Source organism: Erithacus rubecula, assembly GCF_903797595.1.
Source record: "Erithacus rubecula genome assembly, contig: scaffold_227_arrow_ctg1, whole genome shotgun sequence".
Classification (NCBI taxonomy): Eukaryota; Metazoa; Chordata; class Aves; order Passeriformes; family Muscicapidae; genus Erithacus; species Erithacus rubecula.
The window spans coordinates 149,089-176,411 of NW_027636092.1; the positions used below are offsets into that span (position 1 = coordinate 149,089).

Sequence of the window (27,323 nt, forward strand, 5' to 3'; positions counted from 1 at the left end):
AATCACTAAATTGCTGAATTATCTGAATAAAATAAAAAGCAATTTAAAGAGCGAGGCTGGAGTCCCACAACCCTCGTTTCAGCTCTCCCACTCCATCAGAGGTTTCCAGTGATTTAAAACCCCAATCACCACAAATTAACCCCAATCCACTGATTAATTAATTGCCTCCCTCTGATCAATTCATTGCCCAATTAATGATTTGGTTACCAACCCCCAAACCCACCCAGGGACGCCAATCCCGGCACATCCCGGCCACGGCCTCAAGCTCCCTCCCGCTCCTCGCCCTCCTGGCCCTGCTGGCCCTGCCAGGTGGGTCCTGAAGGGCCACGCCCACCCCGGGCCACGCCCACCCCCGAGCCACGCCCGGATCCGGCGCCTCATCCCCATCTGCCTTTGTTCCCGCAGGGCTCCGGGCGGCCGTGACCCTGCTGGAGTCCGGGGGGGACCTGCAGCCCCCCGGGGGGTCCCTGACTCTGCTCTGCCGCGCCTCCGGGTTCAATTTTGGAGAATTTGGAATGGGCTGGTACCGCCAGAGGCCTAGGATGGCGCTGGAATGGCTTGCCAGTATCCAGAAGAGTGGAAAAACCTGGTACCCATCATTGTTCAAGGGCCGGTTCAGGATCTGCAGGGACAACGGGCAGAGCTCGGTGACACTGACCATGAACAGCCTCAAGGACGAGGATTCTGGTGCCTATTTCTGTGCCAAATCACCAAACAGTGGGGATGCTGTTGGTGGTTTTGTTGACGTTCTGGTTTGGGTGACCCAGAGGAATCCTCACAGCAATGGCCACAAATCCACAGTGTTGGGTCAAAGCTGCCCCAGCTGACACCAACCCCCAGCACTGACCCAAATCTCCACATTTAGGGCAAAGTTCTGGAGAACAAAGTCAAATTTTGGGGTCGGGAGTTGTGGTTTGGGGTCAGGGGTTGGGAACTGGGAGCAGAGCAGGGCAAGGATGGTCAAGAGCCGGGGCTGGGACTGGGGGCTGGGGGGAGGGAGTGGGGAAATTTGGGAATCAAAGATGGAGGTGGGGCCAGCGCCTTATGAACCACATGTAAAACTATTGCCAAAGATATTGACACTAATTGCTCTGCGCTAATTAATGTAATGAGTGACTGTGGTGCAGTCAGCGAGGGGAGACGGCGCTTTGTGAAGAGCGAACGAGCTGGAGAAGGCGCAGAATGGAGGGGCGGCCATCTTGATTCTGTCCATGTGTGTGTGTGTGACACGTCCCAGCGATGGGGACAGAGCTGGGGCTGAGCCCTGGGGACATTTGGGGACAGCTGAGGACTCAAAGATGGGCGAGGGGACACCCCCGGCGTCGTCACCATAGCCACCAACAGCGGCATTAGGATCTCCAGCACTTTTGGCACAGAAATCCAAATCCCGACTCTGTGCCCCAAATAAGGCAGAGAACACAAAGGACTCTGCTGGGCCCAATGTCAATCCAGCCAAAGCCGTTCATTGCCCCTCTAATCATTGTTTATGTCACTGATTATCTCTGATCCCACAGGCACACATTATTTCATTGGTGGCTCCGCTCTGGAATTTGTTCTCCAGAACTTTTCCCTAAATGTGGAGATTTGGGTCAGTGCTGGGGGTTGGTGTCAGCTGGGGCAGCTTTGACCCAACACTGTGGATTTGTGGCCGTTGCCCTGAGGATTCCTCTGGGTCACCCAAATCTCAGCGATTGGCACCAAATTTCCCTGTTCTCACCAAACCACCATAAACAGCACCAGGAGCAGCAGCACCATAACCACCACTAGTGTAACCAGATTTGGCACAGAAATAGGTGCCGGAATCCTCGTCCTTGAGGCTGTTCATGGTCAGTGTCACCGAGCTCTGCCCGTTGTCCCTGGAGATCGTGAACCGGCCCTTGACTGATGATGCGTACCAGGTGCTGCCACTCTTGCTGACACCTGCAACGTCTTCCAGCCCCTTCCCGGGGCTCTGGCGTATCCAGCCCATCCCAAAACTCCCGAAATTGAACCCAGCCCCGCGGCAGAGCAGAGTCAGGGAACCCCCGGGGGGCTGCAGGTCCCCCCCGGACTCCAGCAGGGTCACGGCCGCCCGGAGCCCTGCGGGAACAAGGGCAGATGGGGATGAGGCGCCGGATCCGGGCGTGGCCCTGGTGATGCAGAAACAAAAACTCCCTGCCCAGTTCAAGTTACAAAGTGTTTATTGTGTTATTGGTGTTTATCTCAGCTCCAGGTGACTCTGACCCTGCTGGAGTCCGGGGGGGACCTGCAGCCCCCCCGGGGGGTCCCTGACTCTGCTCTGCCGCGGGGCTGGGTTTAATTTCGGGAGTGTCGCCATGTTCTGGTTGCGCCAAAAACCCGGGAAGGCGCCGGAATGGTTCGCGGAGATCGATGGGAACGGCCGAACGTGGTTCACGCCCTCGGTCAGGGGCCGGTTCAGGATCTGCAGGGACAACGGGCAGAGCTCGGTGACACTGACCATGAACAGCCTCAAGGACGAGGATTCCGGTGTTTATTTCTGTGCCAAAAATGCTGATAATTGTTGTGCGGGTCCTTATGCTGCTGATGCTTTTGGCCCCATCTTGGTGACCTTGTACTCAGCTGTCCCCAAATGTCTCCAGACCCTTCACCAAATTCTTCACCTTGACCTTGAACTGTGACCTGGGCTCTGTAGCACTGGGCCCAAATTTGACCTCTGATTCTGTTGAAATCAGTTTTTTAAAGGATCCATTGAGATGTGCCCCCCCTAATTTTCTGTAAATACCAAAGAAATATTTGGGTGAAGAATTGGAGTTTGGGGGAAAGGTCTGAGGAGATGTGATGCTGACACTGACCATGAACAGCCTCAATAACGAGGATTCCGCTGTTTATTTCTGTGCCAAAGATTCTGGTGGCAGTTTTGGTGTTGCTGATTTTATTGATGGTTTTGGCTCTTTCCCTGTCACTGTGTCCTCACCTGTCCCCAAATGTCCCCAGACTCTTTCCCCTGCCCAGGCATTGAAGCTTTTATTTGTTTTGGTTCTGGGCAAATTAGTTATAATCCCTTCTTATTGGTTCCCTCTAGGAAAGAGATTCCAACAGGTTTGGAGAGATTCCAACAGATTCAAAGCTCAACTTTGGGACAAGGATAAGAGCCCGGAATCAGTTTTCAAGGTCACATCAAGGGCTGGGATTTTGGGGATGGGTCTGGGGACATATGGGGACAGGTGAGGATACGGGAACAGGGATGAGGCTAAAACCATCAGCATAATTAGCACCAGCATTATAAACATAAGCACCAGCATTATAAATATAAGCACCAGCAGATTTGGCACAGAAATAAACACCGGAATCCTCGTCCTTGAGGCTGTTCATGGTCAGTGTCACCGAGCTCTGCCCGTTGTCCCTGGAGATCGTGAACCGGCCCTGCACCGACGGCGCGTAGTAGGTGCTGCCACCACCGCTGCTGATACTCGCAACATATTCCAGCGCCTTCCCGGGGCTCTGGCGGATCCAGTACATCCCAAAGCTCCCGAAATTGAACCCAGCCCCGCGGCAGAGCAGAGTCAGGGACCCCCCGGGGGGCTGCAGGTCCCCCCCGGACTCCAGCAGGGTCACGGCCGCCCGGAGCCCTGCGGGAACAAGGGCAGATGGGGATGAGGCCCTGGATCTGGGCGTGGCCCAAAAATGGGCCTGGCCAGGGGTGGGCGTGGCCCGGGGTGGGCGTGGCGCTGCGGAGGCGCCCGGGACCCACCTGGCAGGGCCAGCAGGGCCAGGAAGGCGAGGAGCGGGAGGGAGCTCGAGGCCGTGGCCGGGATGTGCCGGGATTGGTGTCCCTGGGTGGGTTTGGGACCATTAACGGGGTCGTTCATTGGCAAAATCAATGGAGCAGCTCAAGGCAATGTATTGAGATGGCTGAACTGAAGAGATTGTGGGCATTTAAGTCACTTGATATTCTGGAGATTTGAGAGCAATCCAGAAGAGTTTGGAAAAGATGTGGGGAAAGGATGAGACGGCCGTGACCCTGCTGGAGTCTGGGGGGGACCTGCAGCCCCCCGGGGGGTCCCTGACTCTGCTCTGCCGCGCCTCCGGGTTCAAATTCGATGGTTACAACATGGCGTGGGTGCGCCAGAGCCCCGGGAAGGGGCTGGAATGGCTCGGGGAGATCAGCATCGGTGGCGGCACCGTGTACTCACCGTCGGTGCGGGGCCGGTTCAGGATCTGCAGGGACAACGGGCAGAGCTCGGTGACACTGACCATGAACAGCCTCAAGGACGAGGATTCCGGTGTTTATTTCTGTGCCAGATGTTCTGGTGGTCGTTGGGCTATTGCTCCTGGTGCTTGTGGTGCTGATGGTTTTCACCGTGTTCTCATCTCTGTGCCCCCACCTGTTCCTAAATGTCCTCAGACCCTTTCCCCCGGACCCCAAACTTTCACCCCAACCTTTAACACTGACCCCGGGTCCTCTGCACTCGGCCCAGAGTTGAGCTTTGGTTCTGGTTGATCCTGGTGCAATCTGGTTTCTATTAAGATCCCATTGGGAAATCACTGGAGAAATTCACCCTAAACTGAAGGAAATAAATGAGGCCAAAGTTTGGGATTTGGGGAGAGGGTCTGGGGGCGTTTGGGGTCAGGTGGGCACGGGGCTAACACGGCCAACATCATCTACAGCAGCAATGCCAACACAACAACTGTCCACAGATTTGGCACAGAAATAGACACCAGAATCCTCTTCCTTGAGGTTGGTCATGGTCAGTGTCACCAAACTGTGCCCGTTGTCCCTGGAGATGCTGAACCGGCCCTTGAGCGACGCCCCGTAGAAGGTGTAACCACCATTGCCGCTGATCAGGGCAACGAATCCCAGCCCCTTCCCGGGGCTCTGGCGGATCCAGAACATTCCATAACTCCCAAAACTGAACCCAGACCCTCGGCAAATCAGGGCCAGGGACCCCCCGGGGGGCTGCAGGTCCCCCCCGGACTCCAGCAGGGTCACGGCCGCCCGGAGCCCTGCGGGAACAAGGGCAGATGGGGATGAGGCGCCGGATCCGGGCGTGGCCCAAAAATGGGCGTGGCCCGGGGTGGGCGTGGCACTGCGGAGGTGCCTGGGACCCACCTGGCAGGGCCAGCAGGGCCAGGACGGCGAGGAGCGGGAGGGAGCTCGAGGCCGTGGCCGGGATGTGCCGGGATTGGCGTCCCTGGGTGGGTTTGGGGGTTGGTAACCAAATCATTAATTGGGCAATGAATTGACCAGAGGGAGGCAATTAATTAATCAGTGGATTGGGGTTAATTTGTGGTGATTGGGGTTTTAAATCACTGGAATCCTCTGATGGAGTGGCAGAACTGAAACGAGGGTTGTGGGAATCCAGACTCGCTCTTTAAATTGCTTTTTATTGTATCCAGATGATTCAGCTATATATTTATTTTTTAAAGTGTTAATTATTTTATTCAGATAATTCATCAATTGATTTATTATTTCCAATGCTGCTGATTGTTTCCAGATGATTCAGCTATTCACAGGCCGTGGGTGACCGAGCCCGACCTGCAGATTTTCAGCCACAGCTGTGGGGTCGTCTGGAAAATAATAAAACAACACAGGCAGTGAATAATGAACAAAACTAAGGAAATAATGGGAATGAAATGAAATTAAATAAATTAATTCCACAAAATCTTGAAAAATGAAAAATCCCCAAATTTAAAAATCAGAGAATATAAGGAAAATAATTGCAATAAATAAGGAATTAATGGAATGAACAGAAACTCTTCTGGCTCGGATTTTTCTCATTTTGGGGCCAGAACCGCCCCTTCGGGGACTTCCCCAAAATGCCACAAAAGGCCCAAAATGGCCCCAAATTTCAGGTTTTGTTTTCACTGCAGCTGCAGCTGCTGGCACCTGCTGGGGGCAGAAATTAGTGCAGATAATTAGAGGTATTAGAGCTGATAATTAAAGATGACTTAGAATACACCCAGCTAAATTAATGGGAATTATTGAATGTATTATTTTATTTGTTCCATTCTTATTTTTATAGAATTAATTGGTTGACATCAGTGCTAATATTTATTAGTATGCAGACTTATAATTAAAGCAAATTTGGGTTAGTGATTATCATCAGGAGTGTGAATAATTGAAGAGATTTGGGTTCCAACTCAATTTAACCCCTCCACGCCCGGATCCGGCGCCTCATCCCCATCTGCCCTTGTTCCCGCAGGGCTCCGGGCGGCCGTGACCCTGCTGGAGTCCGGGGGGGACCTGCAGCCCCCCGGGGGGTCCCTGACTCTGCTCTGCCGCGGGGCTGGGTTCAATTTCGGGAGCTTTGGGATGTACTGGATCCGCCAGAGCCCCGGGAAGGCGCTGGAATACGTTGCGAGTATCAGCAGCGGTGGTGGCAGCACCGACTACACACCATCACTGCAGGGCCGGTTCAGGATCTGCCGGGACAACGGGCAGAGCTCGGTGACACTGACCATGAACAGCCTCAAGGACGAGGATTCTGGCGCCTATTTCTGTGCCAAACGTTACAATGGTTATGCTGGTGCTGCTGTTTCTGTTCCCCCCAGGTGCTCTGACCCCCCTGACCTTTTTGGCCAATCCCAACCCTTTTCCCAAGTCTTGGCCGTTCCTCCAAATCTTTGACCACTGCACCCAAAATATCAACACTCATCCCTGGATCCAAACTTTATTCTTAAAGACTTTGAGGTGAAGCTCAATTTTGGGAGTGGAGCTCGAGACTCGGGGTCACTGTTCAAGGTTGGGGTCAAGGGTTGGGATCAGGGGGAAGGGTCTGGGGACATTTGGGGACGGGTGGAGACACAGTGAGAGGGATGGGGAAAAAAACCATTAACATAAGCGGCAACAGCCCAACCAGCGCCACTGGCAGCATGTTTGGCACAGAAATAAACACCGGAATCCTCGTCCTTGAGGCTGTTCATGGTCAGTGTCACCGAGCTCTGCCCGTTGTCCCTGCAGATCCTGAACCGGCCCCGCACCGACGGCGCGTATTGGGGATTGGCACCATTGCTGGGGATCCCTGCAACAAATTCCACTCCCTTCCCGGGGCTCTGGCGGAACCAGGCCATGTGGCTACTCTTGAAATCGAACCCAGCCCCGCGGCAGAGCAGAGTCAGGGACCCCCCGGGGGGCTGCAGGTCCCCCCGGACTCCAGCAGGGTCACGGCCGCCCGGAGCCCTGCGGGAACAAGGGCAGATGGGGATGAGGCGCCGGATCCGGGCATGGAGGGGTTAAATTGAGTTGGAACCCAAATCTATTCAATTATTCACCCTACTTATGATAATCACTAACCCAAATTCGCTTTAATTATAAGTCTGCATACTAATAAATATTAGCCCTGCTGTCAACCAATTAATTATATAAAAATGAGACTGAATGAAATAAAATAATAAATTCAATTATTCCCATTAATTTAGCTGGGTGTTTTCTGAGCCACCTTTACTTATCAGCTCTAATTCCTCTAATTATCTGCACTAATTTCTGCCCCCAGCAGGTGCCAGCAGCTGCAGCTGCAGTGAAAACAGAACCTGAAATTTGGGGCCATTTTGGGCCATTTGTGGCTTTTTGGGGAAGTCCCTGAAGGGGCGGTTCTGGCCCCAAAATGAGAAAAATCCGAGCCAGACGAGTTTGTGTTCATTCCATTAATTCCTTATTTATTGCAATTATTTTCCTTATATTCTCTGATTTTTAAATTTGGGGATTTTTCATTTTTCAAGATTTTGTGGAATTAATTTATTTAATTTCATTTTATTCCCATTATTTCCTTAGTTTTGTTCAGTATTCGCTTCCTGTGTTGTTTTATTATTTTCCAGACAACCCCACAGCTGTGGCTGAAAATCTGCAGGTCGGGCTCGGTCACCCACGGCCTGTGAATTGCTGAATCATCTGGAAACAATCAGCAGCATTGGAAATAATAAATATATTGTTAAAATATCAGGATACAATAAATAACACTTTTAATAATCACTAAATTGCTGAATTATCTGAATAAAATAAAAAGCAATTTAAAGAGCGAGGCTGGAGTCCCACAGCCCTCGTTTCAGCTCTCCCACTCCATCAGAGGTTTCCAGTGATTTAAAACCCCAATCACCACAAATTAACCCAAATCCACTGATTAATTAATTGCCTCCCTCTGATCAATTCATTGCCCAATTAATGATTTGGTTACCAACCCCCAAACCCCCCCAGGGACGCCAATCCCGGCACATGCCGGCCACGGCCTCGAGCTCCCTCCCGCTCCTCGCCCTCCTGGCCCTGCTGGCCCTGCCAGGTGGGTCCTGCAGCGCCACGCCCACCCCGGGCCACGCCCACCCCGGGCCACGCCCATTTTTGAGCCACGCCCGGATCCGTTGCCTCATCCCCATCTGCCCTTGTTCCCGCAGGGCTCCGGGCGGCCGTGACCCTGCTGGAGTCCGGGGGGGACCTGCAGCCCCCCGGGGGGTCCCTGACTCTGCTCTGCCGCGCCTCTGGATTTGATTTTGGGAGTTTTGCAATGGGCTGGATGCGCCAAAAACCCGGGAAGGGTTTGGAATTCGTTGCAAGTATCAGCAAGAGTGGCAGCAGCACCGTCTACGCGCCGTCAGTCAAGGGCCGGTTCACGATCTCCAGGAACAACGGGCAGAGCTCGGTGACACTGACCATGAACAGCCTCAAGGACGAGGATTCTGGCGCCTATTTCTGTGCCAAAAGTGCTGGTGCTTGGAGTGCTGCTCCTGGTGCTGTTTATGGTTGTTTGGTGAGAACAGGGAAATTTGGTGCCAATCGCTGTGATTTGGGTGACCCAGAGGAATCCTCAGGGCAACGGCCACAAATCCACAGTGTTGGGTCAAAGCTGCCCCAGCTGACACCAACCCCCAGCACTGACCCAAATCTCCACATTTAGGGAAAAGTTCTGGAGAACAAAGTCAAATTTTGGGGTCGGGAGTTGTGGTTTGGGGTCAGGGGTTGGGAACTGGGAGCAGAGCAGGGCAAGGTTGGGATGGATGGTCAAGAGCCAGGGCTGGGACTGGGGGCTGGGGGGAGGGAGTGGGGAAATTTGGGAATCAAAGATGGAGATGGGGCCAGTGCCTTATTAACCATATGTAAAACGATTGCCAAAGATATTGACACTAATTGCTCTGCGCTGATTAATGTAATGAGTGACTGTGGTGCAGTCAGCGAGGGGAGACGGCGCTTTGTGAAGAGCGAACGAGCTGGAGAAGGCGCAGAATGGAGGGGCGGCCATCTTGATTCTGTCCATGTGTGTGTGTGTGACACGTCCCAGCGACGGGGACAGAGCTGGGGCTGAGCCCTGGGGGAGGCTCTGGGGACATTTGGGGACAGCTGAGGACTCAAAGATGGGCGAGGGGACACCCCCGGCGTCGTCACCATAACCACCAACAGCGGCATTAGGATCTCCAGCACTTTTGGCACAGAAATCCAAATCCTGACTCTGTGCCCCAAATAAGGCAGAGAACACAAAGGACTCTGCTGGGCCCAATGTCAATCCAGCCAAAGCCGTTCATTGCCCCTCTAATCATTGTTTATGTCACTGATTATCTCTGATCCCACAGTCACACATTATTTCATTGGTGGCTCCGCTCTGGAATTTGTTCTCCAGAACTTTGCCCTAAATGTGGAGATTTGGGTCAGTGCTGGGGGTTGGTGTCAGCTGGGGCAGCTTTGACCCAACACTGTGGATTTGTGGCCGTTGCCCTGAGGATTCCTCTGGGTCACCCAAATCTCAGCGATCAGCACCAAATTTCCCTGTTCTCACCAAACCACAATAAACAGCACCAGGAGCAGCAGCACCATAACCACCACCAGTGTAACCAGATTTGGCACAGAAATAGGTGCCGGAATCCTCGTCCTTGAGGCTGTTCATGGTCAGTGTCACCGAGCTCTGCCCGTTGTCCCTGGAGATCCTGAACCGGCCCTTGACTGACGATGCGTACCAGGTGCTGCCACTCTTGCTGATACCTGCAACGTCTTCCAGCCCCTTCCCGGGGCTCTGGCGTATCCAGCCCATCCCAAAACTCCCGAAATTGAACCCAGCCCCGCGGCAGAGCAGAGTCAGGGACCCCCCGGGGGGCTGCAGGTCCCCCCCGGACTCCAGCAGGGTCACGGCCGCCCGGAGCCCTGCGGGAACAAGGGCAGATGGGGATGAGGCGCCGGATCCGGGCGTGGCCCAAAAATGGGCCTGGCCCGGGGTGGGCGTGGCCCGGGGTGGGCGTGGCCCTGCAGGACCCACCTGGCAGGGCCAGCAGGGCCAGGAGGGCGAGGAGCGGGAGGGAGCTCGAGGCCGTGGCCGGGATGTGCCGGGATTGGCGTCCCTGGGTGGGTTTGGGGGTTGGTAACCAAATCATTAATTGGGCAATGAATTGATCAGAGGGAGGCAATTAATTAATCAGTGGATTTGGGTTAATTGTGGTGATTGGGGTTTTAAATGTCTGGAAACCTCTGGTGGAGTGGGAGAGTTGAAACGAGGGCTGTGGGACTCCAGACTCGCTCTTTAAATTGCTTTTCATTGTATCCAGATGATTAATCAATTGATGTATTATTCAAAATATTCTTTATTTTATTCAGATAATTCATCAATTTATTTATTATTTCCAATGCTGCTGATTGTTTCCAGATGATTCAGCAATTCACAGGCCGTGGGTGACCGAGCCCGACCTGCAGATTTTCAGCCACAGCTGTGGGGTCGTCTGGAAAATAATAAAACAACACAGGCAGCGAATACTGAACAAAACTAAGGAAATAATGGGAATGAAATGAAATAAAATTAATTAATTCCCAAAATCCTGTAAATTGACAAAAAGTCTAATAGAAAATTTCAAAAACAAAATTAAAATAACAGCAATAAACAAGATAATAATGGAATGAACACAAACTCGTCTGGCTCGGGTTTTTCTCATTTTGGGGCCAGAACCGCCCCTTTGGGGACTTCCCCAAAAAGCCACAAAAGGCCCAAAATGGCCCCAAATTTCCGGTTTTGTTTTCATTGCAACTGCAGCTGCTGGCACCTGCTGGGGGAAGAAATTAGTGCAGATAATTAGAGGTATTAGAGCTGATAATTAAAGATGACTTAGAACACACCCAGCTAAATTAATGGGAATTATTGAATGTATTATTTTATTTGTTTCATTCTTATTTTTATACAATTAATTGGTTGACATCAGGGCTAATATTTATTAGTATGCAGACTTATAATTAAATTGAATTTGGGTTAGTGATTATCATCATTAGGGTGAATAATTGAATAGATTTGGGTTTCAACTCAATTTAACCCCTCCACGCCCGGATCCGGCGCCTCATCCCCATCTGCCCTTGTTCCCGCAGGGCTCCGGGCGGCCGTGACCCTGCTGGAGTCCGGGGGGGACCTGCAGCCCCCCGGGGGGTCCCTGACTCTGCTCTGCCGCGGGGCTGGGTTTGATTTCGGGAGTGTCGCCATGTTCTGGTTGCGCCAAAAACCCGGGAAGGCGCCGGAATGGCTCGCGGAGATCGATGGGAACGGCCGAACGTGGTTCACGCCCTCGGTCAGGGGCCGGTTCAGGATCTGCAGGGACAACGGGCAGAGCTCGGTGACACTGACCATGAACAGCCTCAGGGACGAGGATTCCGCTGTTTATTTCTGTGCCAAAGATTCTGGTGGCAGTTTTGCTGTTGCTGATTTTATTGATGGTTTTGGCTCTTTCCCTGTCACTGTGTCCTCACCTGTCCCCAAATGTCCCCAGACTCTTTCCCCTGCACAGTCATTGAAACTTTTATTTGTTTTGGTTCTGGGCAAATTAGTTATAATCCCTTCTTATTGGTTCCCTCTAGGAAAGTGATTCCAACAGGTTTGGAGAGGTTCCAACAGATTCAAAGCTCAACTTTGGGCCCAGGATAAGAGCCCGGGATCAGTTGTCAAGGTCACATCAAGGGCTGGGATTTTGGGGATGGGTCTGGGGACATTTGGGGACAGGTGAGGATACGGAAACAGGAATGGAGCTAAAACCATCAACATAATTAGCACCAGCAGTATAAATATAACCAACAACAGTATGAATATAAGCACCAGCAGATTTGGCACAGAAATAAACACCGGAATCCTCGTCCCTGAGGCTGTTCATGGTCAGTGTCACCGAGCTCTGCCCGTTGTCCCTGGAGATCATGAACCGGCCCCGCACTGACGGCGCGTAGAAGGTGCTGCCACCAGTGTTGATACTCGCGACCCATTCCAGCCCCTTCCCAGGTTTCTGGCGGATCCATCTCATTTCATAACTCCCGAAATCGAACCCAGCCCCGCGGCAGAGCAGAGTCAGGGACCCCCCGGGGGGCTGCAGGTCCCCCCCGGACTCCAGCAGGGTCACGGCCGCCCGGAGCCCTGCGGGATCAAGGGCAGATGGGGATGAGGCGCCGGATCCGGGCGTGGCCCTGGGTGGGCGTGGCCCGGGATGGGTGTGACGCTGCGGAGGCTCCTGCGACCCACCTGGCAGGGCCAGCAGGGTCAGGAGGGCGAGGAGCGGGAGGGAGCTCGAGGCAGTGGCCGGGTTGTGACAGGGTTGGGGTCCGTGGGGTCTATGGGGCCATTAACAGGGTTGTTAATTGGGGAAATCAATGGAGCAGCTCAAGGCAATGAATTGAGAGGGGTTAACTACAGGGATGGTGGGTATTTAATTCACTTCATTATCTGGAGATTTGAGACCAAACCAGAGGTCTTTGGTGAAGATTTGAGGAAGGGATGAGGCGCTCGGGACCTGCAGCCCCCTGGGGGGTCCCTGACTCTGCTCTGCCGTGGGGCTGGATTTGATTTCGGGAGTTTTGGAATGAGCTGGATGCGCCAAAAACCCGGGAAGGGGCTGGAATGGGTTGCAGGTATCAGCAAGTGTGGCGGCACCGACTACGCGTCGTCAGTCAAGGGCCGGTTCACGATCTCCAGGAACAACGGGCAGAGCTCGGTGACACTGACCATGAACAGCCTCAAGGACGAGGATTCCGGCGCCTATTTCTGTGCCAAAAATGCTTACACTGGTGCTAGTTTGGGTGCTGCTGCTCCTGGTGCTGTTTATGGTGGTTTGGTGAGAACAGGGAAATTTGGTGCCAATCGCTGAGATTTGGGTGACCCAGAGGAATCCTCAGGGCAACGGCCACAAATCCACAGTGTTGGGTCAAAGCTGCCCCAGCTGACACCAACCCCCAGCACTGACCCAAATCTCCACATTTAGGGCAAAGTTCTGGAGAACAAATTCCAGAGCGGAGCCACCAATGAAATAATGTGTGACTGTGGGATCAGAGATAATCAGTGACATAAACAATGATTAGAGGGGCAATGAACGGCTTTGGCTGGATTGACATTGGGCCCAGCAGAGTCCTTTGTGTTCTCTGCCTTATTTGGGGCACAGAGTCGGGATTTGGATTTCTGTGCCAAAAGTGCTGGAGATCCTAATGCCGCTGTTGGTGGTTATGGTGACGACGCCGGGGGTGTGCCCTCGCCCATCTTTGAGTCCTCAGCTGTCCCCAAATGTCCCCAGAGCCTCCCCCAGGGCTCAGCTCCAGCTCTGTCCCCGTCGCTGGGACGTGTCACACACACACACACGTACAGAATCAAGATGGCCGCCCCTCCATTCTGCGCCTTCTCCAGCTCGTTCGCTCTTCACAAAGCGCCGTCTCCCCTCGCTGACTGCACCACAGTCACTCATTACATTAATTAGCGCAGAGCAATTAGTGTCAATATCTTTGGCAATAGTTTTACATATGGTTAATAAGGCACTGGCCCCACCTCCATCTTTGATTCCCAAATTTCCCCACTCCCTCCCCCCAGCCCCCAGTCCCAGCCCCGGCTCTTGACCATCCTTGCCCTGCTCTGCTCTCAGTTCCCAACCCCTGACCCCAAACCACAACTCCCGACCCCAAAATTTGACTTTGTTCTCCAGAACTTTGCCCTAAATGTGGAGATTTGGGTCAGTGCTGGGGGTTGGTGTCAGCTGGGGCAGCTTTGACCCAACACTGTGGATTTGTAACCATTGCTGTGAGGATTCCTCTGGGTCACCCAAACCAGAACGTCAACAAAACCACCAACAGCATCCCCACTGTTTGGTGATTTGGCACAGAAATAGGCACCAGAATCCTCGTCCTTGAGGCTGTTCATGGTCAGTGTCACCGAGCTCTGCCCGTTGTCCCTGCAGATCCTGAACCGGCCCTTGAACAATGATGGGTACCAGGTTTTTCCACTCTTCTGGATACTGGCAAGCCATTCCAGCGCCATCCTGGGCCTCTGGCGGTACCAGCCCATGCCAAATTCTCCAAAATTGAACCCGGAGGCACGGCAGAGCAGAGTCAGGGACCCCCCGGGGGGCTGCAGGTCCCCCCCGGACTCCAGCAGGGTCACGGCCGCCCGGAGCCCTGTGGGAACAAAGGCAGATGGGGATGAGGCGCCGGATCCGGGCGTGGCTCGGGGTGGGCGTGGCCCGGGGTGGGCGTGGCCCTTCAGGACCCACCTGGCAGGGCCAGCAGGGCCAGGAGGGCGAGGAGCGGGAGGGAGCTCGAGGCCGTGGCCGGGATGTGACAGGGTTGGCGTCCCTGGGTGGGTTTGGGGGTTGGTAACCAAATCATTAATTGGGCAATGAATTGATCAGAGGGAGGCAATTAATTAATCAGTGGATTGGGGTTAATTTGTGGTGAATGGGGTTTTAAATCACTGGAAACCTCTGATGGAGTGGGAGAGCTGAAACGAGGGTTGTGGGACTCCAGCCTCGCTCTTTAAATTGCTTTTTATTTTATTCAGATAATTCAGCAATTTAGTGATTATTAAAAGTGTTGTTTATTGTATCCCGATATTTCAACTATTTATTTATTATTTCCAATGCTGCTGATTGTTTCCAGATGATTCAGCAATTCACAGGCCGTGGGTGACCGAGCCCGACCTGCAGATTTTCAGCCACAGCTGTGGGGTCGTCTGGAAAATAATAAAACAACACAGGCAGTGAATAATGAACAAAACTAAGGAAATAATAGGAATGAAATGAAATAAAATTAATTATTTCCCAAAATCCTGTAAATTGACAAAAATCTAATATAAAATTTCAAAAAAAAAAAAGAAAATAACAGCAATAAACAAGATAACAATGGAATGAACACAAACTCTTCTGGCTCAGATTTTTCTCATTTTGGGGGTGGAACCGCCCCTTCAGGGATTTCCCCAAAAAGCCACAAAAGGCCCAAAATGGCCCCAAATTTCAGGTTTCACTGCAGCTGCAGCTGCTGGCACCTGCTGGGGGCAGAAATTAGTGCAGATAATTAGAGGAATTAGAGCTGATAATTAAAGGTGACTCAGTAAACCCCCTGCTAAAATAATAGGAATAATTGAATTTATTATTTTATTTCATTCATTCTCATTTTTATGCAATTTATTGGTTGACATCAGGGCTAATATTTATTAGTATGCAGGGTTATAATTAAATTGAATTTGGGTTAGTGATTATCATAAGTAGGGTAAATATTTGAAGAGATTTGGGTTCCAACTCAATTTAACCCCTCCATGCCCGGATCCGGCACCTCATCCCCATCTACCCTTGTTCCCGCAGGGCTCCGGGCGGCCGTGACCCTGCTGGAGTCCGGGGGGGACCTGCAGCCCCCCGGGGGGTCCCTGACTCTGCTCTGCCGCGGGGCTGGGTTCGATTTCGAGAGTTGTGAAATGAGATGGATCCGCCAGAAACCTGGGAAGGGGCTGGAATGGGTCGCGAGTATCAACACTGGTGGCAGCACATTCTACGCGCCGTCAGTGCAGGGCAGGTTCAGGATCTCCAGGGACAACGGGCAGAGCTCGGTGACACTGACCATGAACAGCCTCAAGGACGAGGATTCCGGTGTTTATTTCTGTGCCAAATCAGCCGGTGCTTATATTTATACTGTTGTTGCTTATGTTTATAATGCTGGTGCTAATTATGTTGATGGTTTTAGCCTCATTCCTGTTCCCGTATCCTCACCTGTCCCCAAATGTCCCCAGACCCATCCCCAAAATCCCAGCCCTTCATGTGACCTTGAAGACTGACCCCGGGCTCTTATCCTGGGCCCAAAGTTGAGCTTTGAATCTGTTGGAATCTCTCCAAACCTGTTGGAATCTCTTTCCTATATTGATCCAACTAGGAGGGATCCTCCCTAATTTGCCCAGAACCAAAACAAATAAAAGCTTCAATGCCTGGGCAGGGGAAAGAGTCTGGGGACATTTGGGGACAGATGAGGACACAGTGACAGGGAAAGAGCCAAAACCATCAATAAAATCAGCAACAGCAAAACTGCCACCAGAATCTTTGGCACAGAAATAAACAGCGGAATCCTCGTCCTTGAGGCTGTTCATGGTCAGTGTCACCGAGCTCTGCCCGTTGTCCCTGCAGATCCTGAACCTGCCCCGCACTGATGGTTTGTACCAGGAGCTGCCACTGGTGCTGAACTCCGCGACCCCTTCCAGCCCCTTCCCGGGGCTCTGGCGGATCCAGCCCATCCCAAAACTCCCGAAATTGAACCCGGAGGCGTGGCAGAGCAGAGTCAGGGACCCCCCGGGGGGCTGCAGGTCCCCCCTGGACTCCAGCAGGGTCAGAGTCACCTGGAGATGAAATAAACACCAATAACACAATAAACACTTTGTAACTTGAACTGGGCAGGGAGTTTTTGTTTCTGCATCACCAGGGCCACGCCCGGATCCGGCACCTCATCCCCATCTGCCCTTGTTCCCGCAGGGCTCCGGGCGGCCGTGACCCTGCTGGAGTCCGGGGGGGACCTGCAGCCCCCCGGGGGGTCCCTGACTCTGCTCTGCCGCGCCTCCGGGTTCAATTTCGGGGATTATGGAATGGGCTGGTACCGCCAGAGTGCCGGGAAGGGGCTGGAATTCGTTGCCAGTTTGCACAAGGATGGCAGAACCTTCTACGCGCCGTCGGTGCGGGGCCGGTTCAGGATCTGCAGGGACAACCGGCAGAGCTCGGTGACACTGACCATGAACAGCCTCAGGGACGAGGATTCCGGTGTTTATTTCTGTGCCGCGGGTTCTGATGGCAGTTGGCTTGGTGGTGCTCATATTGCTGGTTATATTGGTGATGTTGGTATTTCATGGTCTGCCCAATTCTCTGGTACTCAGCCTCAAATGTTCCCAGATTTTTCCCCCAACCCTCAGCCCTTGGCCCAATCCTGACCCTTTGTCCCAAATCTCTCCCGTTTGCACCAATCTTCTCCACTGACCCCAAATCCTCGCCTGGTTCTGCTCCAAAACTCATCTCAGAAACGCAGAAATTCAGGGATTTTGGCAAAGGCTCCAGCCCGGCCCCAGGTCTGGCACCAATCCGATTCTCCCGCTGATGGATTTGTGACAGCTCAGCCAATCAGGGGTTAATAGAGATTTGGGCAACATCGACCAAATTGGGGAAAAAGTCAAAATTTGGGGCTGTGATCGAAGAGTTTGGGGTGAATGGCTGATATTTGAGGGCAAGGGCTGATATTTGGGGACAGAATGTGAAAATTTTGGGATGTTTGGGGATCCAGCCGAGGGGGCTTCAGGCCACGGCATCAACACCATGAGCAGCACCAAGAGAACTGTAACCGACCTGCCAAACATAACAACCACTGCTGGAACACCTGGCACAGAAATAAACACCGGAATCCTCGTCCCTGAGGCTGTTCATGGTCAGTGTCACCGAGCTCTGCCCGTTGTCCCTGGAAATCGAGAACCGGCCCCGAACCGACGGCGTGTAGTAGGTGTTGCCACCGGTGCTGGTGATTTGTGCAACGTATTCCAGCCCCTTCCCGGGGCTCTGGCGGATCCAGAACATTCCGTGATTGCCAAAATCAAACCCAGAGCCACGACACACCAGGGCCATGGATGCCCCGGGGGGCTGCAGGTCCCCCCCGGACTCCAGCAGGGTCACGGCCGCCCGGAGCCCTGCGGGAACAAGGGCAGATGGGGATGAGGCGCCGGATCCGGGCGTGGCCCTGGTGATGCAGAAACAAAAACCTTCTGCCCAGTTCAAGTTAGAAACTGTTTATTGTGTTATTGGTGTTTATCTCAGCTCCAGGTGACTCTGACTCTGCTGCAGTCCGGGGGGGACCTGCAGCCCCCCGGGGGGTCCCTGACTCTGCTCTGCCGCGCCTCTGGATTTGATTTCGGGAGTTTTGGAATGAGCTGGGTGCGCCAAAAACCCGGGAAGGCGCTGGAATGGGTTGCGAGTATCAGCAAGGATGGCAGCACCGGCTACGCGCCGTCAGTCAAGGGCCGATTCACGATCTCCAGGGACAACGGGCAGAGCTCGGTGACACTGACCATGAACAGCCTCAAGGACGAGGATTCCGGCGCCTATTTCTGTGCCAAAACTGCTTACACTGGTGCTGGTTGGAGTGCTGCTGCTCCTGGTGCTGTTTATGGTGGTTTGGTGAGAACAGGGAAATTTGGTGCCAATCGCTGAGATTTGGGTGACCCAGAGGAATCCTCAGGGCAACGGCCACAAATCCACAGTGTTGGGTCAAAGCTGCCCCAGCTGACACCAACCCCCAGCACTGACCCAAATCTCCACATTTAGGGCAAAGTTCTGGAGAACAAATTCCAGAGCGGAGCCACCAATGAAATAATGTGTGACTGTGGGATCAGAGATAATCAGTGACATAAACAATGATTAGAGGGGCAATGAACGGCTTTGGCTGGATTGACATTGGGCCCAGCAGAGTCCTTTGTGTTCTCTGCCTTATTTGGGGCACAGAGTCGGGATTTGGGGTCAAGGGTTTGAGCTTCTGCCATCCCCATCTGCCCTTGTTCCCGCAGGGCTCCGGGCGGCCGTGACCCTGCTGGAGTCCGGGGGGGACCTGCAGCCCCCCGGGTGGTCCCTGACTCTGCTCTGCCGCGGGGCTGGGTTCAGTTTTGGGAGTTACCCCATGGCGTGGATGCGCCAGAGCCCCGGGAAGGGGCTGGAATACGTGGCGAGTATCAACAACAATGGTGGCAACACCGACTACGCGCCGTCAGTGCAGGGCCGGTTCAGGATCTGCAGGGACAACGGGCAGAGCTCGGTGACACTGACCATGAACAGCCTCAAGGACGAGGATTCCGGTGTTTATTTCTGTGCCAAGGCTGCTGGCACTGGTTGGGCTGCTCGTTACGTTGGTTGGATTGTTGTTTTGGGTTTCAGCCCCGTTCCCATCGCCCTGTCCCCAGATGACCCCACACACTTCCAGCCAGCCCAGTCAGTGACTCCGTGCTGCCCTTTAACCCAATCCTCTCCCACTTGCACCAGCCCTGCTCATCAACCCCAAACCCCCAACTGGGCTTGGTCCAAACTCAACTCTTGGCTCTGAATCCCAATCTCAGACCCCAAAATGACCCAAACACACGAGATTCGGGGCAGCTGTTGAGGTTTGGGTCAGTGGCTCTGGCTCAGGTCCCCAAGTGCAGATTTGGGGTGGAACCGGTTCAGTTTTGGGTAGAATCTGGCTGAGGGGCTGGAGTTGGTGCAAATGGGGCAAAACTGGGGCAAAGGGAAAGAATTGGGTTAGGGGCTGAGGGCTGGGGAAAGGGTTTGGGGAGACATTGGGGGACGGCTGGGGTCTGGGTGAGGGCGTCAATACCATAAATATACGGGGCACAACAACCATCAGGAGTTTTGGCACAGAAATAGGCGCCGGAATCCTCATCCTTGAGGCTGTTCATGGTCAGTGTCACCGAGCTCTGCCCGTTGTCCCTGGAGATCCTGAACCGGCCCCGCACCGACGGCGCGTAGTTGGTGTTGGCACCATTGTTGCTGATATAGGCCACGAACTCCATCCCTGCACCGGGGCTCTGGCGCATCCAGAAAATGGCTTCACTGCCAAAATTGAACCCAGACCCCCGGCAGAGCAGAGTCAGGGACCCCACAGGGGTCCTTGTTCCCGCAGGTCTCCGGGCGGCCGTGACCCTGCTGGAGTCCGGGGGGGACCTGCAGCCCCCCGGGGGGGCCCTGACTCTGCTCTGCCGCGGGGCTGGGTTCGATTTCGGAAGCTTTGCCATGTACTGGATCCGCCAAAAACCTGGGAAGGGGCTGGAATACGTTGCGGGTATCAACAATGGTGGCACCACCTTCTACGCGCCGTCGGTGCAGGGCCGGTTCAGGATCTGCAGGGACAACGGGCAGAGCTCGGTGACACTGACCATGAACAGCCTCAGGGACGAGGATTCCGGCGCCTATTTCTGTGCCAAATGTTCCACCAGTGGTTGGGGTGAAAATGCTGCTTTTATTGGTGATGCCTGTTGTGCTCCCAAGCCCCCATAACTCACTCCACAGATATCTCAAAATTCCCACATCCTTCCCCAAATCCCCGCCCTGCTCTCCAATCTCGGCCATTCTCACCAAACTCCCCCAGCGCTGCCCCAACTCTCGACTCTCCCCCAGCTGGGACCATTTCACCCAAATTTCAGCATTTCAGCCCAAATTTCCCCTCCCTTTATTTGCACCCTGAGGATTTCTCTGGGTGACCCCAAATCTCATCCAGTTGCACCAAACCCTGACGGATTCACCCCAAAAATTGGCACCAATGTTCAGGATGTGGGGCCGGGAGTGGAGATCAGGGTGAGGGGAGGAGATTTGGGTCAGAACCAGTTCCAGGCTGGGCCAGAGGGGCAGGAATGGGGACAAGGGTTGGGGTTTGGGGAAAGGGTCTGGGGACAGTTGGGGATGAGTAGGGATGGGTTCAAAATCACCAGCATAAGCAGCACAACCAGAACCCAAACAACCAGCACCACCCCTGGCACAGAAATAGGCGCCGGAATCCTCGTCCCTGAGGCTGTTCATGGTCAGTGTCACCGAGCTCTGCCCGTTGTCCCTGCAGATCCTGAACCGGCCCTTGACTGACGGCGCGTAGTAGGTGCTGCCACCATTGCTGTGGATCCCTGCGAGCAATTCCAGCCCCTTCCCGGGTTTTTGGCGGATCCAGTACATGGTGTAACTCCCGAAATTGAACCCAGAGGCGCGGCAGAGAAGAGTCAGGGACCCCCCGGGGGGCTGCAGGTCCCCCCCGGACTCCAGCAGGGTCACGGCCGCCCGGAGCCCTGCGGGAACAAGGGCAGATGGGGATGGCAGAAGCTCAAACCCTTGATCATTTGAGGGAGAGGAAAGAGAACAGGGAGGAGACACCAAGGTCGGTGAAGCAGGACTCGGGTTCCAGATGGAAGCAGAAGGAGGAGATCCCCTGAATTTGGGCAGAACCCCAAAACCCACAAATAGTCTCCATCTGTTAATTAATTAATGGCACACCTCCTCCTGCCCCTGCTCCATCTATTGTCTCTGAATTTATTATTTCTTTATGTTTTTACTGATGTTTTCTTTGCAATCTTAGAGTTTCAGCCCTGCCTTGCTTTTGTCACGATGCGATCTCACAGCAGAAATGGGAGCGTTGGAATTGGCAAATCTGACCCGGCACATTGATTGGGGCATTGGCCGGGACACGAACCGAAACCAGGGAAATGGGAAACGGTGGAAACGCGCCCTGTGAACCTTCTGTGGAACTAGTGCTGAAGGGATTGGCACTAATTGCTCTGCACTAATTAATGAAATCACAGCTGAGTCACGGGCACCTCCGCAGCGCCACGCCCACCCCGGGCCACGCCCACCCCGGGCCACGCCCGGATCCGGCGCCTCATCCCCATCTGCCCTGGTTCCCGCAGGGCTCCGGGCGGCCGTGACCCGTCTGGAGTCCGGGGGGGACCTGCAGCCCCCCGGGGGGTCCCTGACTCTGCTCTGCCGCGGGGCTGGGTTCGATTTCGGGAGTTTTGGGGTGGGCTGGATGCGCCAAAAACCCGGGAAGGCGCTGGAATGGGTTGCAGGTATCAGCAAGAGTGGCAGCACCTACTACGCACCGTCAGTCAAGGGCCGGTTCAGGATCTCCAGGGACAACGGGCAGAGCTCGGTGACACTGACCATGAACAGCCTCAAGGACGAGGATTCCGGTGTTTATTTCTGTGCCAGGGGTGCTGATGGTGACGCTGATGATATTGATGGTTTTGGCCCCTTCTCCATCGTCGTGTCTCCACCTGTCCCCAAATGTCCCCAGTCCCTTCCCCCAAACCCCAACCCTTGTCCCCATTCCTGTCCCCGTGGCCCAGCCTGGAACTGGTTCTGACCCAAATCGCCTCCCCTCACCCCGATCTCCACTCTTGGCCCCACATCCTGAACATTGGTGCCAGTTTTTGGTTGAATCCCTCAGGGTTTGGTGATGACAGGAGAGGTTTGGTTCCACCCAATAACTCAACTCAAACCAGCAGAAATTCAGGGATTTTGGCAAAGGCTCCAGCCCTGCCCCAGATCCGGCACCAAAACGCTTTTGCCGGCGTTGGCTCCACGACAGCTCAGCCAATCAGGGCCCAATGGAGATTTTGGAGAGATGGTCAGAACTGGTGAGGATGTGAAGAGTTGGGGCAGTTCTGGAGGAGTTTGGGGAAGAATGGCTGACATTTGAGGGCAATGGCTGGGATTTGGGGGAAGGTGTGGGAATTCTGGGATATTTGCTGACCGAGCAATAAGGGCTGGGGACCACCACCGGCATGATGAATGAAACCAGCAGCAGCAACAGCATAACTGTTACACCAACTGCTGAAACATCTGGCACAGAAATAGGCGCCGGAATCCTCGTCCTTGAGGCTGTTCATGGTCAGTGTCACCGAGCTCTGCCCGTTGTCCCTGGAGATCCTGAACCGGCCCTTGACTGACGGAGCGTAGCTGGTGCTGCCACCATTGCTGTAGATCCATGCTACAAATTCCAGCCCCTTCCCGGGGCTCTGGCGGATCCAGAACATGTCGTGGATTCCAAAATTGAACCCGGAGGCGCGGCAGAGCAGAGTCAGGGACCCCCCGGGGGGCTGCAGGTCCCCCCCGGACTCCAGCAGGGTCACGGCCGCCCGGAGCCCTGCGGGAACAAGGGCAGATGGGGATGGCAGAAGCTCAAACCCTTGACCCCAATCCCGACTCTGTGCCCCAAATAAGGCAGAGAACACAAAGGACTCTGCTGGGCCCAATGTCAATCCAGCCAAAGCCGTTCATTGCCCCTCTAATCATTGTTATTTCACTGATTATCTCTGATCCCACAGTCACACATTATTTCATTGGTGGCTCCGCTCTGGAATTTGTTCTCCAGAACTTTGCCCTAAATGTGGAGATTTGGGTCAGTGCTGGGGGTTGGTGTCAGCTGGGGCAGCTTTGACCCAACACTGTGGATTTGTGGCCGTTGCCCTGAGGATTCCTCTGGGTCACCCAAATCTCAGCGATCGGTGCCAAATTTCCCTGTTCTCACCAAACCACCATAAACAGCACCAGGAGCAGCAGCACCCAAACTAGCACCAGTGTAAGGAGATTTGGCACAGAAATAGGCGCCGGAATCCTCGTCCTTGAGGCTGTTCATGGTCAGTGTCACCGAGCTCTGCCCGTTGTCCCTGGAGATCGTGAACCGGCCCTTGACCGACGGCGCGTAGTAGGTGGTGCCACCAGTGTTGATATCTGCTACGTATTCCAGCCCCTTCCCGGGGCTCTGGCGGTACCAGCCCATTCCAAAGCTCCCGAAATCAAACCCAGCCCCGCGACAGAGCAGAGTCAGGGACCCCCCGGGGGGCTGCAGGTCCCCCCCGGACTCCAGCAGGGTCACGGCCGCCCGGAGCCCTGCGGGAACAAGGGCAGATGGGGATGAGACGCTGGATCCGGGTGTGGCCTGGGGTGGGCGTGGCCCGGGGTGGGCGTGGCCCGGGGTGGGCGTGGCCCGAAGTGGGCGTGCCCTGGTGATGTAGAAACAAAATCTCCCTGCCCAGTTCAAGTTACAAAGTGTGTATTGTGATATTTGTGTTTATTTCATCTCCAGGTGACTCTGACCCTGCTGGAGCCCGGGGGGGGACCTGCAGCCCCCCGGGGGGTCCCTGACTCTGCTCTGCTGCGGGGTTGGGTTCAATTTCGGGAGTTTTGGGATGGGCTGGATCCGCCAGAGCCCCGGGAAGGGGCTGGAATGGGTCGCGGAGTTCAGCACCAGTGGCAGCTCCTGGTACAAACCATCAGTGCGGGGCCGGTTCAGGATCTGCAGGGACAACGGGCAGAGCTCGGTGACACTGACCATGAACAGCCTCAAGGACGAGGATTCCGGTGTTTATTTTTGTGCCAAACGTGTCAGCAGTGGTTATGGTAACACTGCTGCTGCTGCTTTTCGTGTTGTTTTTGGTGATGATGCTGTTCATGACCCAAGCCCTCTTTGTTTTGTCCCCAAATGTACCAAAATCCCCAAATCCTTCCCTGAAATCTCGGCCCTTTGTCCCATCCTTGATTTTCTTCCCCAAACTCCTCCATCCTCATCCCAACTCTCAACTCTCCCCCATTTTTGATCATTTCTCCCGAATCTCCACAGGCTCTCCCTGATTGGCTGAGCTGTCGTGGAACCAACGCCGGGAGAAGCGTTTTGGTGCCGGATCTGGGGCAGGGCTGGAGCCTTTGCCAAAATCCCTGAATTTCTGTTGTTTTGAGTTGAGTTTCGGGGTGGAACCAAACCTCCCCTTTGAGCACCAAACACTGAGGGATTCACCCCAAAAATTGGCACTGAGTGTGTGGAAATGGGCCAAGAGTGGAGATCGGGGTGAGGGGAGGAGATTTGGGTCAGAACCAGTTCCAGGCTGGGCCACGGGGACAGGAATGGGGACAAGGGTTGGGGTTTGGGGGAAGGGGTCTGGGGACAGCTGGGGACCAAGGGACAGGGCCAGGCTCAAACCATAAACAGGAACAGAATTAGCAACCAAACCAGATGAATCTACATTGAAGAATCCTGCTGGAGTCTGGGGGGACATCCAGACCCCTGGGGGTCCCTGAATCTGCTCTGTTGTGGGTCTGTATTCATTTTTGGGAGTTTTGGAATGTTCTGGATCCTCCAGAGCCCAGGGATGTTGATGGAACAGGTTGCAAGCATCAAGAGCAAAGGTGCCAACCCTGAGTGCGTGCCATGGCTCAAGGGCCGGATCTTGTGATTGAAGCCAAAAACATGATGAGCACCAGCACCTGTGCAACCAGCAGAACCAGCACCAACACCTGCATCAGAGGATTTGGCACAGAAATAGGCGCCGGAATCCTCGTCCTTGAGGCTGTTCATGGTCAGTGTCACCGAGCTCTGCCCGTTGTCCCTGCAGATCCTGAACCGGCCCCGCACCGACGGCGCGAGCACGGAGTAACCACTGTTGAAGTTGATCCCCGCAATAAATTGCAGCCCCTTCCCGGGGTTCTGACGGGCCCAGCTGATTCCATGACTCCCAAAATCGAACCCAGCCCCGCGGCAGAGCAGAGTCAGGGACCCCCCGGGGGGCTGCAGGTCCCCCCCGGACTCCAGCAGGGTCAGAGTCACCTGGAGCTGAAATAAACACCAATAACACAATAAACACTTTGTAACTTGAACTGGGCAGGGAGTTTTTGTTTCTGCATCACCAGGGCCACGCCCGGATCCGGCGCCTCATCCCCATCTGCCCTTGTTCCCGCAGGGCTCCGGGCGGCCGTGACCCTGCTGGAGTCCGGGAGGGACCTGCAGCCCCCCGGGGGGTCCCTGACTCTGCGCTGCCGCGGGGCTGGGTTCAATTTCGGGAGCTTTGGGATGTACTGGATCCGCCAGAGCCCCGGGAAGGCGCTGGAATACGTTGCGAGTATCAGCAGCGGTGGTGGCAGCACCGGCTACGTGCCGTCAGTGCAGGGCCGGTTCAGGATCTGCAGGGACAACGGGCAGAGCTCGGTGACACTGACCATGAACAGCCTCAAGGACGAGGATTCTGGCGCCTATTTCTGTGCCAAACGTTACAATGGTTATGCTGGTGCTGCTGTTTCTGTTCCCCCCAGGTGCTCTGACCCCCCCTGACCTTTTTGGCCAATCCCAACCCTTTTCCCAAGTCTTGGCCGTTCCTCCAAATCTTTGACCACTGCACCCAAAATATCAACACTCATCCCTGGATCCAAACTTTATTCTTAAAGACTTTGAGGTGAAGCTCAATTTTGGGAGTGGAGCTCAAGACTCGGGGTCACTGTTCAAGGTTGGGGGTCAAGGGTTGGGATCAGGGGGAAGGGTCTGGGGACATTTGGGGACGGGTGGGGACACAGTGAGAGGGATGGGGAAAAAAACCATCAACATAAGCGGCAACAGCCCAACCAGCGCCACTGGCAGCATGTTTGGCACAGAAATAAACACCGGAATCCTCGTCCTTGAGGCTGTTCATGGTCAGTGTCACCGAGCTCTGCCCGTTGTCCCTGCAGATCCTGAACCTGCCCTGCACCGACGGCGCGTATTGGGGATTGGCACCATTGCTGGGGATCCCTGCAACAAATTCCACTCCCTTCCCGGGGCTCTGGCGGAACCAGGCCATGTGGCTACTCTTGAAATCGAACCCAGCCCCGCGGCAGAGCAGAGTCAGGGACCCCCCGGGGGGCTGCAGGTCCCCCCGGACTCCAGCAGGGTCACGGCCGCCCGGAGCCCTGCGGGAACAAGGGCAGATGGGGATGAGGCGCCGGATCCGGGCGTGGAGGGGTTAAATTGAGTTGGAACCCAAATCTATTCAATTATTTACCCTACTTATGATAATCACTAACCCAAATTCAATTTAATTATAACCCTGCATACTAATAAATATTAGCCCTGCTGTCAACCAATTAATTATATAAAAATGAGACTGAATGAATTAAATAATAAATTCAATTATTCCCATTAATTTAGCTGGGTGTTTTCTGAGCCACCTTTACTTATCAGCTCTAATACCTGTAATTATCTGCACTAATTTCTGCCCTCAGCAGGTGCCAGCAGCTGAAGCTGCAGTGAAAACAAAACCTGAAATTTGGGGCCATTTTGGGCCTTTTGTGGCTTTTTGGGGAAGTCCCTGAAGGGGCGGTTCTGGCTCCAAAATGAGAAAAATCCGAGCCAGAAGAGTTTGAGTTCATTTCATTATTATCTTCTTTATTGCTGTTATTTTCATTTTTTTTTTTGAAATTTTATATTAGACTTCTTGTCAATTTACAGGATTTTGGGAATTAATTAATTTTATTTCATTTCATTCCCATTATTTCCTTAGTTTTGTTCATTATTCACTGCCTGTGTTGTTTTATTTTTCTCCAGGCGACCCCACAGCTGTGGCTGAAAATCTGCAGGTCGGGCTCGGTCACCCACGGCCTGTGAATTGCTGAATCATCTGAAAACAATCAGAAGCATTGGAAATAATAAATAAATTGATCAATTATCTGGATAAAATAGAGAATATTTTGAATAATAAATCAATTGATTAATCATCTGGATACAATGAAAAGCAATTTAAAGAGCGAGTCTGGAGTCCCACAACCCTCGTTTCAGCTCTGCCACTCCATCAGAGGTTTCCAGTGATTTAAAACCCCAATCACCACAA

At 53.9% G+C, this 27,323-nt stretch overlaps 1 gene segment (V, D, J or C); it reads left to right on the top strand.

The window, feature by feature from the left end:
* Nucleotides 1-8,188: 8,188 nt before the first annotated feature.
* Nucleotides 8,189-25,795, top strand: LOC306815783 (immunoglobulin heavy variable 3-64D-like). The segment is given in 2 exons: nucleotides 8,189-8,234; nucleotides 25,428-25,795.
* The last annotated feature ends 1,528 nt before the right edge of the window (nucleotides 25,796-27,323 follow it).